The sequence below is a fragment of the Capsicum annuum genome, chromosome 6 (genome assembly GCF_002878395.1).
Source record: "Capsicum annuum cultivar UCD-10X-F1 chromosome 6, UCD10Xv1.1, whole genome shotgun sequence".
Classification (NCBI taxonomy): domain Eukaryota; kingdom Viridiplantae; phylum Streptophyta; class Magnoliopsida; order Solanales; family Solanaceae; genus Capsicum; species Capsicum annuum.
In genome coordinates, this window is record NC_061116.1 from 132,518,735 (window position 1) to 132,530,262 (window position 11,528).

At 38.0% G+C, this 11,528-nt stretch overlaps 1 non-coding gene across 1 annotated transcript; it reads right to left on the minus strand.

The window, feature by feature from the left end:
* Positions 1-547: 547 nt before the first annotated feature.
* On the minus strand, positions 548-653 carry LOC124899849. Its single transcript, XR_007057412.1, has one exon. It is a non-coding gene; the product is annotated as a small nucleolar RNA R71 (small nucleolar RNA).
* Between the last annotated feature and the right edge of the window lie 10,875 nt (positions 654-11,528).

Consider the following 11,528-nt stretch of genomic DNA (forward strand, 5'->3'; position numbering starts at 1 on the left):
GTGCACACTACTATGATTTAAAGGTATGAATGAGACAACTTTATTAGTTGAATGAACTAATTTTCACACTTTGCAGGTATATAGGTGATGGAAAAGAAAGATGTGGAATTGAGGTTAAAAGGGATCAAAAAGAGAAAAGAAGTGCAGATGGAGACCCTGAGCAGGAAATGGTCTTAGTTACCGTGATCGCGGTCTGAGGGCCGTGATCATAGCTACTCAATCTAGGTCAAAGCCAGTAATCGCAGTGATTAAAGGTTATCGCGGTATTCATAATTACGAGCAAGTGCAGCAATCACGACAATGCGGGTTTATGCTCAGGGGCAATTTTATAAATTTATGCAGCTGACCCGAATCCTTTAAAAGGCTAAAACCCTTTCCCATTTGGAATTCACCAACTTTGAAATTGAAATTGGAGACTTTGTAAACCCTACCAAATTGGGGAAATTTAGTATGGTTAATTTTTCAATTAGTTTTGGTTGCAATTGAAGTTGGATATTGGATTACTATTGATTTTTAGACCGATACTTCCCACCATCTAAAATGCTACAATTGCATGATGAAATCACAAACTTTCATCAATTGAATGGAGAGCCTATATACAAGGTATGGGACAGGTTTAATAGTAAGCTCATCCAATGTCCTAACCATGAGGTCCCAGAGAAGGTGTTTCTCCAAATCTTCTACCGGGCTTTGGATCAACTAAAAAAACCGTGGTGGATAATGCTGTGGGGGGCTCACTTGTAAATTTGTCTTATAATGGGTTACAAACTTTCTTGAGAAAGTCACAAGAAAAATTAGAGATGGAAAACTCAAGATACCAAGGTTGCTAAAGGGTCTCCTACCACCTCCTATGTAGATAAAGAGAAAAGAAAAAGAGATGAAGAGAGGGAGGAGAACATTGAAAAAATGATGATGCAAGTGGAGTCGCTAATGAAACATGTGATGAGTACGCCCATAAAAATGGTGAATGCCATGGAATCTAAGGTCTATGATGAAAAAGATCCCAAGAAGCTTGATGAGGAGGTTCGATATATGGCTAACTATCCGGTGTGTTCTCGCCCGGCCTATCAAAGGATAGGTAGGAACCAAGGTTAGACGGATTGTGAAAGAGAGCGGGATTAGCATGATCGTGATAGAGATAATGATCGGAGAGACTAGGAAAGAGAATATGACCGATCTATGCCTCTCCATGATTGATCAAAGGGTAAAGAATCCAACTCCATTGATCCTAAAATATCCAAGACCGAAGATGTATTAGCAAGGAATTTGATGAGGGTGGAGGGAACAAACAAAATAGATCATGAATTGAAAGGAGAATTTTTGTAAATCAACCAAACTGTGGTATCACACTCTACCTCGATCAGTCAATTGGAGACTTAAATTGGGAAAATCTCCACTTAAATTAATGCTAGATAAAAAGGAGGTCTTCCTAGTGACACCGTTGTGAATCCAAAAAAATAATGCCCAGTGTTTGCTATTGTCACTAGGAGTGGTAAGACCCTCGATGATCTTATGGTAGATGTTGAAAAAGAGACTAATGTTAAACATACAAATATGAAGAAAAAGAATTTGAATAATTTGAATGAGGAGGCTCTGAAGTCTCAAAAAGGGAATAACAAAAACCGGTGTTAAATGAAGAAGTGGATGATGAAGAGAAAGACCCAAAGGTAGTTAATAATGATGAAGTGCAAAGTGATCCAATGCCTACCATGAAGGTTCCCCCCCCCCCCCCCCCCCCCCATTCCCTCAAAGACTTAAAAAGAAAGAAAGAGGATAATTCTAAATTCAAAATATTCCTTGCTAAGCTTAGCAATCTATTAATTAATATCCCATTGCTAAAGGCAACTCAAGAGAGCCCGGGGAAAGCTAAGCTTATGAAAAAGTTGATGTCCAAAAAGATTCTTGTTGATGGTGTAGCCATATAAATTACTCGTGGGTATAGCTCTATCATGACTAGCACTATAACGGAGAAAAAAAGAGGATCCTGGGGCCTTTACAATCCCTTGCACCATAGGGTCACACAATTTTAAAAAGCCTTATGTGACCTTGGTGCAAGAATCAATCTCATGCCCTATGCAATCTATTGGAAACTTGGGTTGGGCACTCTTACTACAACAACAATGAGTCTATTGATGGAAGACCGGTCTATCAAAAGATCGGTTTGGGTCTTGTTTGATGTTTTAGTAAAGGTGGACCACTTTATTCTTTTGGTGGATTTCTTGGTACTTGATTGTGAAATTGACCAAGAGGTCTCTATTATCTTTGGCCGACCTTTCCTTGCAACTAGAAGATCCACCATGGATATGGAGCAAGGAGAAATGAGATTTTGGGTCAATGATGATGAAGTATTCTTTTGAGTATGCAAAATAAATAAACAACCCATGGAGTTACAAGTAGTATCTGTCATTGATGTTAAGGACATGGGGGTGAATGATGGGTCCATTAAGGATCTAACTTGAAAAGATGAAGGACGTGGTACCACACCGATAAATAAGGCGCTAAGTGGGAGGCAACCCAAAAATTCCATGAAAGTGGCCCGTATCCTTTGTTTATTATTTAATAGAGTAGATTTTAATTTTGTTACTGATTAATCGATGCATTTATGGAACTATGGGGTGTGAATGAGGCTGGTGTGGAATTTCTATGCAGTGGACTGAATAGGAGAAAACAAAGGACAAAAAATGACCTCAGTTACCACGATCATGGAACCCGAGCCACTGCAATCGCGGTAGCTGCATTTGCATGAACATTAGATCTTCTTGGAGGTATGATCTGAACGATGAGCAAACAAAAATCAGAAGAATCCAAGACCTTAGACTCTATAGCTCGAAAATAAGACAACAAGAAAGAGAAATATTCCTAAATGTCTCATAGCCTTTTTCTTTTAAGTGTGGCGTGCTACACACAAATAAAAGAGACTCTACTTGACACGGCTTTGTAGACACCCAATTGACCATGAACCTGACTCTGATACCAACTTTGTCATAACTCAAACCAGGGCCTAGCCATAACAGTTATCTTAAGTTCCATATGGACTCGAGATCACCCCATCCACCTAACCTAACCAATATATTAACCACAAGTGTCAGATAAATCCCAATCATATAACAAAATTGAGCAAACTAAGGCTAATAATACCTCAAGAAATGTTTAACAATTCATCACTACAACATACAAAACCAATACACCCAAGTCCACAGTAATCCACAAATCCTCTATAATCCAAAGTCAATAAACCTTCGGGACATGCCCCCGACAATAGCCAAAATCCATGTCTAACAAAGTCTATAACATAGGGTAAAAAGACTATGAAATAAATAACTTTCAAACTATGGAAGCTCACCACTTTTATGTCAACTCATGAACCACTCGAACACCTAGTTCAATGTCAACTCATGAGCCACTCGAACACCTAGTTCAATGTCAGCTCATGAGCCACTCGAACACCTAGTCATTGCACAAGAAAAGAAGAAGAAGCTCTGGTCCCTGTATCACGTGAGATACAACATTTGAAGATGGTTAGTGTTTGGAATGCTTGCATGTAACTCAAGGATAAGGATAAGATAATGCCATTATGTAAAATCAAGTAAAAATCTTATGTGCAATCATATGTATACATATATATATGTATATATGTAGTGCCAAGAAAAGGAAACAAGGCTTAGCATGAACTTTAAAAAAAGGTAAATTGGGCTGTGTAGCATAACCGTCATATAACAAGGCACCCATGGGCTATATGAGCCCAGCTCTTCCTTAGCTGGAAGAGCCCCAGTGCATGTATCTACATAAACCAGAGAATATCCATATCCATATATGCCATTATACGGGAATTGAACCTTCCATCATAATCAAAGTGGCGTAGCACCAATATATATAATGTGGGGCACTCAAACCTCCCATTCATATATCCATTCGGGAGACTGGAACCTCCCAGTCTTATAGACACCCGCATCAGCTAGCGCAATTTCCAGTGTTAGTCCTTCGAACTCCACTTTCATGGCCCGACTACACATCCTTCTTTAAAGCCCAATTTAAAACATCATTTACACATACACATAACCATTAGTCTACTTACTTACCAAAGGCATCCCATTGGTATCATCATACCAACCCCACTTGCAAATATACAACATGCCATAACCATTATCATTCAACATTCGAGACTCAAACCCATAGTCTATACAAAGACCTCAATTTGATTCAACATTTAGGGACTCAAACCCATTTAGATAATTAAACAACCAAGTTACAATTCAAAACCATTTGTGACCCACAAAGTCTTTATAAAACCATTTTCCAACCATTTACATTATTAAGACAATGCCTTAGTTCAAATCACAATTCAATTCAATTTGTCGTCACCAAGACCTTCATAAAATAATTCATCTCTCATTAGCATTCTTATACCAATCATTAGTTTAAAATATAATTCATCATATGACAAGATCCTTCTCATGGACATTTTCACAAACAAGTTGAGGGCATTCCATTACCAAGCCATTATTCAAGTCAAAAACCACCAAGTTAGGGTTAATCATAACCCTTTGTTTAAATCACAATTTCCAAGCACCCACATGTGCAAAAACATTATTAAATCATACATAAACACAAGTTAATACATGAGAGAACAATACTCAACAATATGCATTAAAACCTTCAACCATGGATTTTAAAACCATCATTTATGATTCAAGAACAATGTTTAAAACACATATTTTTTATGAACTAACAATGAAGAAAGAGTCACATGCCTGAATTACAAAGACTAAGGAAGAGATTTTGATCTTTAAGCCTCGAGGTGACCACCTTGATGAAACCCTAACCCAATCTCCTTGAGAGGTTTTTAGATTATTTATGAGAGTGTTTTGATCTTCCCAAGTGAGTAATGAGGGATCAAATAGTGTTATAAGATGTGGGATATTAAGGGATTAGGGTGGGAAATGTCTAAAATACCCTAAGATTAAAAGTTGTAAAAGACTCGCAGGAGGGTACGGTTTGGCCTCTATAGTCGTACCCACATCATAAAAGTGGTATCCTCCACTCGTATGTTGATCAAAATATTGGACATCACATTTTGTATAACTTACGAATTATTAGCCTAAATTGTACCCTTCCATACGACTAGTACCCTTAAATCGTACCCAAAGCAGAATGTCAAGGCTAGACACCAGACAATATATGGTTTGGCACTATACTTCTCTTATGATGTACATACGACTTGTATGATGCCTTTTCGTGCCAAGAATGGAACTTGGCCAATGTGACACTGACCAACATATGACTGGGGTCCTCAACTCATAGACACATCATACGAGTAGTATGATGTAAGTTGTATGACGCACAGAAAGTTTTAAGACTCAGGCAATTTTGCAAGGGTCCAAGTTTGGGGTATTTCATAACAACTCTAGGTCATAAGTTGGGTAATTCTTCTTATGCACCTTCAATTTCCTTGAAGCATAGTCCACTACCCTGTCGTGTTGCATCAACACACAACCAAGTCCTACATAAAATGCATCGTAATATACCACGAATCCATTACTACCCTCGGGTAAGGTCAAAACTGGAGCTGAAGTCAACTTATCTTTCAGCTTCTCAAAACTACCCTCACAAGTATCAGACCACAAGAACTTCACCTTTTTTGGGTCAAATTAGTCAACGGGGCAGCTATAGTTGAGAAACATTTGACAACCTCTTATAGTAACCAGCTAAACGTAAGAAGCTCCAAATATCAATTGGAGTCGTAGGCCTAGGCCACTTCTCAACCACTGCAACTTTATGCGTGTCCACCATGATCCCTTCACTAGAAATCACATGACCCAAAAAAATAACAACGTTCAGCTAGAATTCACATTTAAAAAATTTGGCGTACAACTATTAATCTTTCAGAGTCGGCAATACAATGCAAAGGTGATTGGCATGATCCACCTTACTCTTAGAGTACACTAGAATATCATCTATGAATATAATGATGAACAAATCCAGAAACTGAGAAAGACCCTATTCATCAAATTCATGAATGTCGCTGAGGCATTAGTCAAACCAAAAGATATAAATAAGATCTCGAAATGCCTATATCAGGTATAGAAGGCAGTCTTAGGGACATCCGCCTCCCTAATCTTTAATTGATGATACCCGGAGCAAAGATCGATAGTTGAGAAAAACTTAGCACTTTGAAGCTGATAAAAAAATCATCTATCCTTGGAAGAGGGTACTTATAATCATACACCTCCGAAAAAAACCATCCTTCTTGCGTGCGAATAAAACAGGTGCATCCCAAGGGGACACACTTAGATGGATAAAACCCTTGCCTAAAAGATCCTTTAGTTGCTCCTTTGACTCAGCTGGAGCCATTCTATATGGGGGAATAGAGATAGGACGAGTGTCCGGAACAGGATTAATCCCAAAATCAATCTCCCTATTGGGAGGGACACCAAGAAGGTCATCAGGGAAGACCTCAGGAAATTCATTCACCACCAAAACAGAATGTAAAGAAGGACTCTCCGAATTAGAATCTTTAACCTGGACCAAATGATAAAGACACACCTTGGAGATTAATCTCTGAGTTCTAAGATAGGATATAAACCTTCTCTTAAGCACTAGAAAAATGCTTTCCCACTCAATAACCATCTCATTATTAAAGATGACCTTATGGGTTTAACAGTCTAAAGAAACATAGCACGAGTACAACCAATCGATCCCCAATATGACATTAAAATCTACCATGTCTAACTGTACCAGATCCATAAAAGTCTCTCTCCCTCCTAATGATACCACACAATCCCTATAGACTCTTCTAGCAACCATAGAGTCACCCATCGAGGTAGAAATAAAAAAAGGGTTCGAAATACACTCCAAACCTAAACCAAAATGTACAGCCACAAATGGGGTCACATAAGAATGAGTGAACCCCAAATCAAGTTAACATTACATATTATGGGAAAAGAGTTTCAACATACCAGTAATGACATCAGGTGATACCGCAAACTCTTAATGGATAGTGAGAGCATAAAAATGATTCTAACTAGTGTTAGAGCCAGATGGGACATTTTTTAATATCGGAGCTAATGAAGAGGCAACAGGAATCTTGTTTTCCCCAGAAGTAACCTTACCCACAAGAAAGTTTCTAAGCATATGCCCTAGCTGACTATAGTTGAAGTACTTGATGCTTCCCTCATCACAGAAACCTCGATGCAACCAACCACAAAAAATACAGGTAGATATGATGGAGTTGATTGGGCCTCACTAGCCTGAGTTGGGCACCTTGTTCCCTAGAACCATCACAACCGTAAAAACGTCTATCACCAGACGGCTTTGGGTAAAGAGCACTAGTCATCGAGTAGCACCCAGAATTGCCTTACTTCCTATTGGACCCACTTTTCACCATCCCTGCTACTCTGTTGTTGACCTCTACCTTGATCAGAAAATCTAGACTTTTTACTTTGCCTCTCTCCTATCTTTGTCTTCTTCTCTTCCTTCACCTGCTGTATGTACACGATTAACCTGGAGATATTCATGTCCTTATTTAACAAGATAGCCTTACTCTCTAAAATCAAGTCTTGGGAGAACCCCAAAACAAACTTTCTCATTCTAGTCCCCATGCTAGACATTAACTCCAGAGTATACCGAGATAACTGGTGAAACTTCAAGGCATACTCCATGACTGACATTTTGCCTTGCTTCAGGATAACAAACTCTTCTGCCTTCGCCTTCTTTAGCTCTTAAAGAAAGAAGCAGTCTAGGAAAGCACTAGAAAAATCATCCCACAGGGCTTAATCAGCATCATCACCCCTTAACTGGTACCATTCAATGTACCACTGATATGTCTTATCTTTTAGTTGGAAGGTAGTGAACTCCACACCCTTCACATTAGTCGCATGCATCACATGAAAGATTTTTTCCATTTCATCAAGGAAATTTTAGGGATCTCCTCAACCTTAACACCAGTAAAGTTTGAAGGACTTAACCTCAGAAATTGGATGACCATTGTGGCCTCAGAAAATAGAGTAAAAGAAGCACCACACCCAGTCTAAGAAGCTACGAAAAGAACCAACATATGAATAGACTGATGGAATTTTGCATTTTTCATATCAGACTAAGGAGCTTGAGAAGTACTAGAGAGGACTGGTGGAACTTTAGAAGGGCAATCAGGAATTGGATCCTTAGACCAGGTTTGGACCCCATAAGCAGGGAAAGTCCCATCAACGGTGTCCTCAACTAGGACAAGGGAGTTTTTAAGAGCTTCAGATCATCTGGGAGGCATGATCTGAAAAGCGAGCAAATGATAATTAGAGAAGATTTTAGGACCTTAGATTCTACAGCCAAAAAACAGAACACACAAAAGAAAAATATTTCTAAATGTCTCATAGCCCCTTCCTTATAAGTGTGGTGCGCTACACACCCATAAAAGAGACTTTACTTGAGATGCCTTTATGCATACCCAATTGACCATGAACCTAGCGCTCTGATACTATCCTAACATGACTCAAACCATGGCCTGGCCACATCGGGTATCTCAAGTCCAACCAGGACCGTAGACCACCCCCACTACCTTAACTATATGACTACTTTATACCCCATGTCAAATGAATTTTAAATATATAATAATATAAGAGAATATCAAATTAAAGACATTATACTAAGTTTATGACCAAAACTAACCATCCACAACCAAATAACCAACCAACACTAATGCCAATACCAATACCAATATCGAAACTAATATCGCCACCGCCCATACCTATAGTATTCTGACAAAGCCTCTAATCAAAACCAAAGAATATCCAGTCGGGACATTTCCCCGGCCATAGCCAAACCAATATCAAAAGGAATATAAGGACATAAAGAAATTTATAGCATGAAATGGAGTCTTTCGGAGTAAGGAGGCTCACCACTTTAGTCTGACTCAAAAGTTATCCCCGAATCACCACATCACTGAGCAAGAGGAGTGAGAGTATGGCAGGTTTCGCATTAAATGGGGATACAATATTTGAAAATGGTTATCGAGGTGAACGCTAGCATGTAACTTAGGGACAAGGATATAGTAATGCCATCAATCCAAAACCAAGACAAACTAATACATATAAACATATGCAAATATATATATATATATATATGTACTATGCTTGGATAGGGAACAAGGTTTAGCATGAACTTTAAAATATTTAACCTCGATTGTGTAGCTTTACCATTGTAAGTCCAACCATGGGCTATATGGGTCCAGTATTATTCCCTGAATGGGCCGCAGTATGTGTTAGTCGCACAAACCAGAGATATCATACATAGCCTGGGATTCCCTAGTACCCCTCATCCTATATGATACATTACCCAACCACTAATTTCAGGAGTCAATTATTAAGGAATTATTAGGTGGTATCGTCATACCGACTATATCTTGCAAGAAATGTCATTAACCAACACTTAGGGGATTCCTATGTACCTCGCAGTATCCATTATTAAAGTCACTAGAGGGATTCTCATGTACCCCACAAGGTTTTCATAATAAAATCACTTGGTGGATTCTCGTGTACCCCGTAAGGTCAAAATCATCCTTAACCATTTAACTGTTTATACCATGCATTAGTTTCAAGAAATAAGTCAATCCAAGTAATAATGTATAGACCAAAATTCAATTATGCAAGTGGGTTGAGATTATTACTAATTTCCATACCAAACAATTTGATTTGGGGATTCATTTGTACCTCTATTTCCATCCACCATTCCCATGCACCCCAATGCATTTACTAACTATCAAAGTAAACACAATAACTTCATAAACATCATAGAACAAGTATTTAAACAATTTATATTAAAAACCCTCAACCTAAAGTTCAAAACCAAACATCAATATCTCATGAACAAAACTTTAAATCATATGTTTTTACAAAATTGACAATGAGGGAAGAGTAACATGCCTCAAACACCAAAAAGTACGAAGAGAAATCACCCTTAGAAGCCCCAATTGATTAATCTCTTAAAAACCCTAAGTGTTCTTGACCTCGAGGATTAGAGAGTGTTTGAAAAGTTATTTGATGTGTTTTTGATAGCTAATGATGCCCTAAAAAAGTTATAAGACGTGGATTTCTATTTTGCCAAAAGAGGAAATGTCCATAATGACATTAACTTAAAAGTGGAAAAAGCCGCCTTTGGTTACGAGTCAACCCCTTGACTCGTACCCATACCCTATGACTCATGACCACAAGTCGTAACCAAGACAGTGACTAGGACCCCATACACTGCCCACCTTACGACTCCACCAACCCACCCGTAATAAGATCTTACGACTCGTAAGGTCTAATCGTGAGCTATACAGAACCCAAATAGGTTAGACACTGGACATCCTATGATTTCACATAATGACTCGTAACATATCCTCATGGCTCTTAGTGAGTTACTCATACTCAGAGTAGAATCAAGCCACAAGCTTACTTGTTTGGTTAAGGATCGTCCTAAGGACTCGTCATGTGTCCTTATGACTCATTTCCCTAAGTCATAACTAGGATAGAATATCAAACATCATTTACTGGATACCTTACAGCTAGGGTTACCTAATCCTTCAAGGCACCATACGACTCATGAGGTGAGTCATAATCAGGCAGTGAGCTCAAAGCTTAAGAAATTTTCAAAGGCCAAAATCCGGGATATTTCATAAATGTACCTCACTACTTTGAAAACTTGACTAAATATATCCTTCGTAATATTTTAGGGTCATATTTACCCTTATTGTCATACTTTAAGGCCAAATTTACCCTCGCTATTAAGAAACTTTTCAATTGTACCTTTTCTTTAATTGAAAAGGCCCAAAATAATGTTAAATGTCCCATTTTTTTAAAACACACCCTAATCCAACCCACCCTACCCGATCCGACCACCTAAACAACACAAACAAATATACCTCTCCTTAATTCTGTTGGTCAAATTTTCCTTGCGATATTAGGCTGCTGGATATTTATCGGGGCATAGCTCATGAAAAATGTATCTGCATCAATACAGACACAAACAAATATATACTTCACTCAGTTTAAGGATATGCATCAGTGCAGAACTTATGAAAATAAATGCTTAACATTAATAAATATTCAATGGCCTAGTCTCGATAAAAAAAATTGACCAGTAGAACTGAAAAGGGATATATTTATTTGTGTCTTTTTTGCGGGGCTAGTTAGATTATGGTGTGTTTTATTTTTCTATAATGGATCATTTAACGTTGATATGGGTTTTTTCAATTAAAGAAAGGGTACACATGAAAAGTTTCTTACCAGCAAGAGTAATTTGACCTCAAAGTATGACAATAAGAGTAAATTTATTCCTAAAATATGATGAAGCATATAGTTAATCAATTTTTTAAAGTAAAAAAATAAATTTGACCCTTTTTATCTTTAAGAAAATATGTATAACCACTCAAAAAAATTGTGCTTACAAGTTGGTGAATGTTCCTAACGTTTAACATCAATGGCCACAAAATTGAGTTGATCCATTGCAACCACTCGAATTGTGCATATATGATCGGTAAGCAAAGCCTTTGATATCCA